This window comes from Bidens hawaiensis, unplaced genomic scaffold (assembly GCF_021521415.1).
Source record: "Bidens hawaiensis isolate Kalapana, Puna unplaced genomic scaffold, B.hawaiensis_p1.1 tig00001717_1, whole genome shotgun sequence".
Lineage (NCBI taxonomy): Eukaryota > Viridiplantae > Streptophyta > Magnoliopsida > Asterales > Asteraceae > Bidens > Bidens hawaiensis.
Window position 1 is genome coordinate 741,622 of NW_027491097.1, and position 10,306 is coordinate 751,927.

Genomic DNA, 10,306 nt, shown 5'->3' on the forward strand with positions numbered 1-10,306 from the left:
CTTGCCATTTGAAGACATCATCTTCTTCATCCATCTACATCTTCTTATAAGGTATAAGAAGGTACCATTTACATTTTGTAAGCATATTGTTCTTGTAATATTGATCCTTGTTCTTTGGGTTTTAGTTTTAACATAATGGTATGTTCATAACAAGTTATAAAATCTAAGCATCCGTTGCGTTTTCTAGTTAAATATGGTTAACTTGAACTTTGATAATCTTGTATAAAACCCAACAATGGCATCAAGAGCCGGTTACAAGGACTTATGCTTCTTTTGTGTTCATACATTTCGGATTTTTCATGGGTGAAAAGGGAGGTCCGAAATTTTTTTTTGGTGGATTTGACCCCTCATGGTTTTGTAAGATCTTGACATGCATGAAAAGATCTTAGGAAACCATTTAACATTTGGATGTTGAAATTTAAAAAATTGTATTTTTTTGGGGGGGGTAGCCGTAGCCTCTTTGGGGGGGGGGGGGGGGCACCTTATGGTTTTGTAATTTTGGGCAATGGTTGCTTAGGTTGCATGCTTAGAACATTTGGTATGTTTGGATGTGTCATAACCGAAACCTAGACCTTGGATGTGTTGATTGTTGTTTTGTGTATGTTGATTATGTTTATTATTCAATATGGTTGTAATAATTCATAATCTTAGGCTTATGTAATTTATTTATTCATAAGTTGGTATGTAATAAATAGATTAGTTGCATTTCCTTTTTTTTTAGAAAAATATGTATTAGGATACATTTTTGTAAAAATTAGAAGATGCAAGATTTGGTGAAATTGGTTGGGCCGAAATTTTGGGCTTGTTGGGCCTCACCGGCCCATCATGGGATTCAAGCCCATTAAGCCCATAAATTTCACTCTTGGGCCCAAGAAGACTTTTGGAAGTTTGGAGTCCATTAACAAGCCCAACAAGAACACAACAACTTGGAGAGGAAACTTGAAGCATTTGGATGCAAGATCAAGTGGGAGTCAACATTCCATCCTTGTGTCATGTTTTGTCCCTTAGGTGTGACTTATGACCTATACTTGTTTCGGCTAACAAGTATGGTCAAATTTAGCGGTTTTCGGTTATGACTATATTTTGCATGTGTATGCTTGGTTGTTTGTTTTACTTAATGTAATGTGTGGTTGATAGATATTAGGATATCCAAACCGTCACATAGGAACGACAACAAGCATAAAACGGGTTCTAATATATTTTTGGTAATATCGCGTCAATTAGTTTAATTAAATGGGTTTATTAAAACTAAGCGATCACTCACCTATAATAAAATTGGTTTTATTATAACTAGAACCTTGAAAATTGGTTTTCAAAATCGCCATATTTCTAAATGCATGTTAGGATATGGCATAATGTTTTTCAACTAAGAATATTTGAAAATTTAAATCCCTTTTAAAATTACCAAGGAAACAAGTCTAACACCATCCTTTTTGTATGACACTTAACGTATTAGGGAACTTTAAATGGGATAAAGGTCACCTAACCATTTTGAGCAAACTAATATACTTAGGGTAATATTAACATATTTGTGGGATAAAGGTCACCTAACCACTTGTATGTTAATCTTACATGTTTATACAAGTAGGACGACTTGAATTGGAAACCATGTGATAAAGGTCACCTAAGCATGGGATCCAATGGTGTTGATGGGATAAACATGCCAACACGAAATAAGGATTTCGAATGGTCCCATACCTCTAGAAGTTGCAAAGGGTTGCAATTGTCAAGGTTGACTACCTTGTTAAATCAAATAACGGGATAAAGGTCACCTAACCGAAATTTGATTTATCGTTGGATTCTAGAATTTAATTATTATTTTAAAATATGAAATAAAAGGGTATTAATAATTAAATTGATTATAATACTAAATAGAACTTTGTTAAATTTTGTAGATGGCCACTAACAATGCAAACACCTCTACCCATAACACCCGTAACCTATCCTTAAGAACCATCCTTGAAAAGGATCGTCTAAACCATAATAACTTTATGGATTGGTATCGCAACTTGAGAATAGTTCTCAAACAAGAAGAGATATCATATGTCTTAGACGATCCCATTCCCGATGAGCCTAACGTGGAAGATGAGGAGGCTTATAACGATTGGGTCAAGTACACCAAAGATTCGGTGCAAGCCTCTTGCCTCATGTTGGGGACTATGATTCCCGAAATCCAAAAGGATTTCGAGCATCATGGGGCATACGACATGATAACTCAATTGAAGGAAATGTTCCTTCAACAAGCTAGAGCGGAACGTTTCGAAACGGTTCGAGCGTTTCATGCATGTCGTATGGAGGAAACCCAAAGCGTCTCATCGTATGTCCTAAAGATGAAAAGCTACATCGAAAAGCTTCGTAGGTTGAATTGTCCCGTGTCTAATGAGTTGGCTACGGATTTGATCCTCAACTTTTTGACCAAAAGGTTTGAAACCTTTGTCATGAATTATAACATGAATGGGTGGGACAAAAGCATTGGTGAGCTTCACGCAATGCTAAGAACGGCCGAAGCGGGAATGGGTAAAAGGGTTTTACCCGTTCTAACAATCAATGAAGGAAAAAGGGGACATAACTCCAACCCCAAAGCAAGTGTTGCTAAGGGCAAGGGCCACGTCCATAGAAAGGGAAAGAGGAAAGCCATCACGCCCACCAAACCGAAGGAAAAGAAGCAAAAGGTTGCGGCGCAAGATCCATGCTTTGAGTGTGGAGAGATAGGTCATTGGAAAAGGAATTGTCCGACCTATCTCAATGCGTTAAAAGATAAGAGGGATGCGGGGCATACCTCAGGTATTATCTTTACTATACATATTGAACTAAATGTTATTTCTTCAAATACATGGGTACTTGATACCGGATGTGGAACTCACATTTGCAATTTGTTGCAGGGGTTCAAAAGAAGTAAACAACTCAATAAAGGGGACATTAGTCTCTTTATGGGCAATGGAGCAAGAGTTGAAGTCCAAGCCCAAGGAGACTACATATTAAATCTTCCAAGTGGTTTGGAAGTAATTTTGAAGAATGTTTTGTATGCTCCTAAGTTAAGGAGAAACATTATTTCCGTGTCCCTTTTAAAACAATGTGGCTTTGATCTTAAATTTATAGATTATGATATTCATGTTTTGATGAATGGCATGTTTTATTTTAAAGCTATACCCATGAATGGTATATATGAAATAGATCAAAGTGGTATGTCACATAGTAGTTCAATGTACAATGTCAGCACCAAGAAATTCAAGAAGGACTTGGGTGATTCCTATCTTTGGCATTGTCGCCTTGGACATATAAGCAAGAATCGCATGCAAACTCTTCGCAAGAGTGGTATTCTAGAAACAAATGAGTATGATTCATTTGATGTATGTGAATCTTGTTTACAAGGCAAAATGACAAAGCAACCCTTTAATAAAACTTTTGAAAGGTCAAAAGAATTATTGGGTATCATACATTCGGATGTATGTGGTCCTTTTAGACCAATGACTAGGAATGGTGAAAGATACTTCATTACCTTTATTGACGATTATAGTCGATATGGTTATGTGTACTTATTGAAACACAAAGATGAAGCTTTTGAAATGTTCAAAGACTTCAAAACTGAAGTAGAAAGACAACTCAAGACCACAATCAAAGTACTTCGTAGTGATAGAGGAGGTGAATACCTAAGTGGTGTTTTTCAAGATCATCTTAAGAGTTGTGGAATTATTTCACAACTTACTCCACCCGGAACACCACAACATAATGGTGTGTCTGAAAGGAGAAATCGTACCCTATTAGATATGGTTCGATCAATGATGGCTAGAAGCACTTTACCTCTATCATTTTGGGGCTATGCTTTACTTTCCGCTGTTCGCATATTGAATATGGCTCCAACCAAGAAAGTGGAGAAGACACCTTTTGAAATATGGCATGGAAAGGCTCCATCGCTATCATTCTTAAAAGTTTGGGGTTGTGAAGCTTATGTAAAGCAATACACCCCAAACAAATTAGAAGTCCGATCCACTAAATGTATCTTTATAGGTTATCCTAAAGATGATATAGGATATTACTTTTACGACCCTAGTGAGCAAAATGTTATTATTGCTCGAAAGGGTAAGTTCTTGGAAACTAAGTTCCTTAAGGAAGGAACTAATAGTAGAACAGTGAAATTTGATGAGGATCAAGAATCACAAGATGATACACAATTGGTTGATACTAGCACTCAACAAGAGGTTGTTGAAAGTGATCAAGTGGTTGATCAAAACACACAAAACGTTCGCAGATCTGGTAGAGTTAGCAATCCACCCGAAAGATATGGATTTTTTGTAGAAGGTTGCTACATGGTAGATTCGGATGAACCAACCACATACCGTGATGCAATGTCCAAGAATGATTGTGACAAATGGCTTGAAGCCATGAACGTTGAGATGCAATCCATGTATGACAACCAAGTTTGGGAATTGGTTGAACCACCACTCAATTCCAAAGCTGTTGGAAGTAAGTGGGTTTTCAAAAGAAAAAGTGATATGCATGGAAACTTGGATACTTATAAAGCAAGACTTGTAGCTAAAGGTTTCACTCAAACTCAAGGGGTTGATTATGATGAAACTTTTTCGCCTGTGGCAATGCTAAAGTCTATTAGGATATTATTTGCCATAGCTGCACATTATGATTATGAAATTTGGCAAATGGATGTCAAGACCGCTTTCCTAAATGGATATCTTGAGGAAGATGTCTATATGGTTCAGCCTGAAAGTTTTGTCGATCCAAAACATCCTAATAAAGTATGCAAGTTAAAGAAATCAATCTATGGATTGAAACAAGCATCTAGAACTTGGAATCATCGTTTTGATGAAGAAATCAAAAGTTTTGGGTTCATCAAAAACGCTGATGAGGCTTGTGTGTATGAGAAAGCTAGTGGGAGTATAATTACCTTCTTAGTATTGTATGTCGATGACATTCTACTATTTGGAAATGACATTCCAACCATGGAAAGCGTTAAGGCTTGGCTTGGAAGTAGATTTTCCATCGAGGATCTTGGTGAAGCTGCCTATATTTTGGGAATAAAGATCTATAGGGATAGGTCAAGGCGCTTGATAGGTTTGAACCAAAGTACATACATTGATAAAATCTTGAAAAGGTTCAAGATGGAAAACTCCAAGAAAGGTTTTGTACCTATTCAAAGAGGGACTATATTGAGTTCAGCTCAATGTCCAAGCTCAAAGGATGAGCAAGAGATAATGAAACAAATCCCATATGCTTCTGCTATAGGATCCATCATGTATGTGATGATATGTACTAGACCGGATGTGTCATGCGCTTTGAGCATGACAAGCAGATACCAACAGAATCCAGGAAACAGTCATTGGATGGCTGTTAAGAGCATATTGAAATACCTTAGGAGAACTAAGGATATGTTTCTAATATATGGATCTGGTGAGGAGGAACTCGCTATAAAAGGTTACACGGATGCGAGCTTCCAAACTGATCGAGATGATTCTCGATCACAATCTGGGTATGTGTTCACTCTTAATGGAGGAGCTGTTTCTTGGAAGAGCTCAAAACAGGAAGTGGTAGCATTGTCCACTACAGAATCAGAATACATCGCCGCTTCATTGGCAGCTCAGGAAGCTGCATGGTTGAAGAAATTCATTACTGATCTAGGGGTGGTCTCTACCATTCAAGACCCCCTAGAAATCTTTTGTGACAACGAGGGTGCGATTGCTCAAATCAAGGAACCTCGTTCGCACCAAAAGACAAGGCACATAGAGCGGAGATTCAACTACATAAGGGATGAAGTTGAAAAAGGAAAGATATGTATTCGCAAAGTTGGAACTGATCAAAATCTTGCGGATCCATTCACGAAGCTCCTAGAAAGACCGAAACATGAGCGTCATGCGAGTGGCTTAGGACTTCGATATTCTAGTAATTGGATTTGATCTATTTTGTATTTACGTTTAAAAGACTTTTGTAATTTAACTTTTATATGATTATGGAATCTTGAGTTAAATTCTAATTTTGCATGTTTAATCCATGAATAAGTTATCTTATTCTAAAAGTCCGTAGTCGATCACATTTGTGGGAACAAATATGAAGCAAGACTATTATGAACTAGGATTGGTGGATATTCATAAGGAATGAATATGGAGCATAGGTTTGCTGCCAAGGTTCATAGATATTTGCGGGATACAAATATTGGACTGACCCGCTCTCAATATTACTACATGGAGTCGATGGACCTGATCATTAGTAATTTTGAGTAAAGGAGAATTTCATATTATCCTTAGACCTGAGATGTATACTGGGCCTTGATTTTCACCGAGTATTACACTTTGACTCTCCCCTTCGCTATTCGTAAAAGATGGTACATAAGGATGAGCTCGGGTGGAGTATAAAGTGATAGTGAGAGGCATATACAGTCAAGACGGAATTTGTTCCTCTTATGTGTTGAGAGTTTAGATGTCTAAGGCCTGATAAAGTTGAATTGTAAAGAGAATGATCGCCTATGTCTCTTAGATCCAACATGACATCTAGTAACAAAGGGATATAATGATAGATTCACCTAAATCATATCAAGTAAGGAACTTGAAGGGATGATGTTATTGAATGGCACTTCGTCAAACACGTTAGGGGTGGTGAACTGTTGTTAGGCGGTATTCACCACTTGCATTAATTTTCTATGTATCTCGTGCAAGTGGGAGATTGTTGGAATTACGTATGCCCGAGACACATACTTATACTAATGTGGCTAACTGTGTTTGATCCAAGTCGGGTCATACCCAATAACAAGCTAGACGACACCAAATGTATTCTTTTAATGATTTGATCATTTAAACGAATACCGAACACTACGTGTTTAGAAAATTGGTTTTCTAAACAAACACACTTGAGGATTTAAATAAATTATCTGGATAATTTGTTTATATAAATTAATTATTTAATTGGTTAAATAATTACATAAATGTATGTGCATTTTATAAAAATGAGTTTTATAAAATAATTGGAGATGTTTTAAATGGTTAAAACAAAAAAAAACACAAAAAAAAAAAAAATAATAATAATAACAAAACCGGCCACCCCATGTGGGTGGAAGGTTTGTCCAATCAAGGTTTTGTCTTCTAGTGTTGACCTCCTTTATACTTCTCCATTCACAACACATGCAATTCGGTTCTTGTCTCATTTTTGAATTTCAAGTAAACAAAACATCCTCTCTTTCTCTCTCTCAAAAAAACTCACGGCCACTTTGGCCATTTTGGGTTTTTTGTGAGCTTGATTAAAGTGTTCAAATCCTAGCATCAATTGGTGTTGTTGATTCAAAGCTTGGGGTATACAAAGCTTGAGGGTTTCTCCTTTGCAACCTTGCCATTTGAAGACATCATCTTCTTCATCCATCTACATCTTCTTATAAGGTATAAGAAGGTACCATTTACATTTTGTAAGCATATTGTTCTTGTAATATTGATCCTTGTTCTTTGGGTTTTAGTTTTAACATAATGGTATGTTCATAACAAGTTATAAAATCTAAGCTTCCGTTGCGTTTTCTAGTTAAATATGGTTAACTTGAACTTTGATAATCTTGTATAAAACCCAACAGCTTCATGTAAGCCCTACAGATGAAATTTTGCATACTCACCTATGGTGATGGTTTCGGGGTATTGCTTGATAACAGGGGTATGTCATGTTGTGGGGAGCACTAGCTACAAATTAATTGAACCTTAATCGTATCTAATGGCTGCTTGGTAGACTTTGATGCTTAAGCTTAGGTGGATAAACAATACCTTTGATCGTCTTAACTATTCATAAATATTGAGCAACAAAGATTTAATTCTGCTAATTTTGAGGTTTAAGTCAAGTTGGGGTGGTCTGGTCCGGTAAAAGCTGAAAATAAGCGGGTCTTAATTGTGTAAACCACTAAGTAATATTATTGTCGGATCTTATTTGTCCTGGTAAAGATTAAGGCATGGGTTTAGGTGGACAACAATATCGATGATCGCGGTTTTTGCGTTTTTCTATGCTTTAAAATCTAACCTATATGTTTGATTTGACTTTGATTTTCCGATTATGATCCAACTGCAGTCAAATCTTTTTCAGGGACGAAAAAGTATTAAGTGTGGGGATGTTTGATGTGTTGTAAAACACACTTACTTTCCTTATGATTTTATCATGGTTTTTATGCTTAATTGTTTATTTTATGAAAATATTGGGGGTTAAGTGCAATAATTTACAAAGTTTAAATGTTAATTGTAGGTTTATGAAAGATGGTGAGAAAAGAGTTAAGTTGGAAGATTCTATGGGCCTTTTTGGTCAAGTTTCAAAACTACAACTCAAGGCCCGACCCAAGCCCACAAGTTAGAAGCCTTACATGATATTATATTAAGTTAATTAACTTAATTTTCTGCCTTAGAATAGCCCTAAATCCCAAAATTCAGCAGCCCCAACCCCCTAGGCAGATTGCGATCGGCAGCAGCAAGGAGAAGGAAGAAAAAGCTTGTGGCGGCTAGGGTTTGGTGGCTGTGACGGCTGGAAGAGAAGAAGACAACCAAGGAGGGTTTTATACAGTAGCTAAAGGTCTTATAAATCCATAAACTCAGCTCATAAACCTTAAGTAATCATCTTTAAACTTTGTTTCTTGTTCAAGAACCCTAACTTGTTTAGTTTGATCTTTTTGTTGGATTGTTTTGCAAGTAATTTGAAGATTGACTTGTGTTTGATTGTTCTTGATTATTGAATGAGTTTACTTATGTTTATGTTGATGTTTATGATGTTTAATTTGAATATTAGCTGCTGTCCAAAATTAATGTGTAGCTAAACTTGTTAGTTCTACCTAGGTTAGATGATTATTGTTAGGCTTTAGTAAGTAGTTTGGATTGTTGATGATCATGGCTTAAATTGTTATTGTAAAGTTTGATTTAACAGTAAATTAGATTGTGTTTAGTGGCTGTGTTTTGTTTAATTATACCTAATAACCTCGCGCTTTAATTAATTGAATCGGTTTTGATTAGTTGTTGCATGTTTAAGGCTCTTTACTTTGTGTTTAGGGTTTATTTGCGGGAAGTACAACCGTAGGGATAAGTGGGTAAATTAATTAGATAAAATCAGTTGTGAAACACCTTCTTAGAGACCGAGAGGTGATAAGAAGTAAACTCGTCTCATTACTTTTACTTGTTAGAATTAAGATCGTGCGAGAGCGGGTTTTGTTCTTGTCGGGTTTAGATGTTTGAGCGATTAGTTGGTCTAGTTTAAGTTAAGTTGAATTGTTCCTCTATCCTTGGTTGCATAGTATTCGTTTCCATTAGGCTAGTGTGTCGGTGAGACCGAGAGGTGAGTCGGCATTAGAACACGTTAATAATTTGTTTTCCCGGTTTGTTCTTAAAATCAACTAAGATAAGTTAGAGTTTGTTAGTGAGACCGAGAGGTGATCTGACCTTCTTGAGCGAACCTTAGTTGTGTCATCCTTTAGAACCGGTGTCGTGAGAGTTTTCAATCCATTGTCTTGTCATCTCCTTCAATATGATTCTTACCTAGGTAGACGTTTTTATCACTGCAGTCAAAGTTTCCGAAGTTTTGTCAAAAGTTTTCATTTAGTTAAGTTAAGTAGTTAAATCAAATCTAAAAAAAATCAATTAAATATTTTGGTGAGTCTTGGTTAGAGTTTAGTGATTATAAACGTTTTCTCGTGTCTTCGAGTTCGATATCCGGACTTTCCTCATCTGTGCTATACGCGACCGGTACACTTGCCGTTTGTGTGAACTAGGATATATTGTTTGGTTTTTAAAGCTTAGTTGCGACTTGTGTTTTATTTATATATATATTTTTTCGCACATCAAGAATGAATAAATCAACCAAAAGTTGATAAGTGTTTTAAATTTTTTATCAAACAAGAGGGTTACAACAAGAACTACAAAGATGTTGACAAAATCTGTCTCATCTTGAATGAAAGGCCTGTTATTTAACAGTAAGTCCAACGTTCAACCTCTATATATGTTTGAAAATCAAAAATACAAAAAGATCCAATAAGTTCTGTCATATAAAAACAAAGTTTTTGACCAAATACAGGAGGTTGGAGTCAAATTGGGGTGATCTGGGGAAAGCCAAATAAGCTTTGAGAAGAGATATGAGGCATCATAGCACAGTATTGACCATTAATGCATTATGCTACTAAATGAACCTTAATCATATCACCAAAGATATGAAACTCATGCTATGTTTGTACCTGCTGTTAACCTATCTATGTTGTCATAATAATGTTGAGAATGAAGTATTGAGAAAGCTACTTAGTCAATATGATCCCATTCTTGAGATCTTTTCAAAAAATGGAAGAAACTGTTTTGAAGAGAAA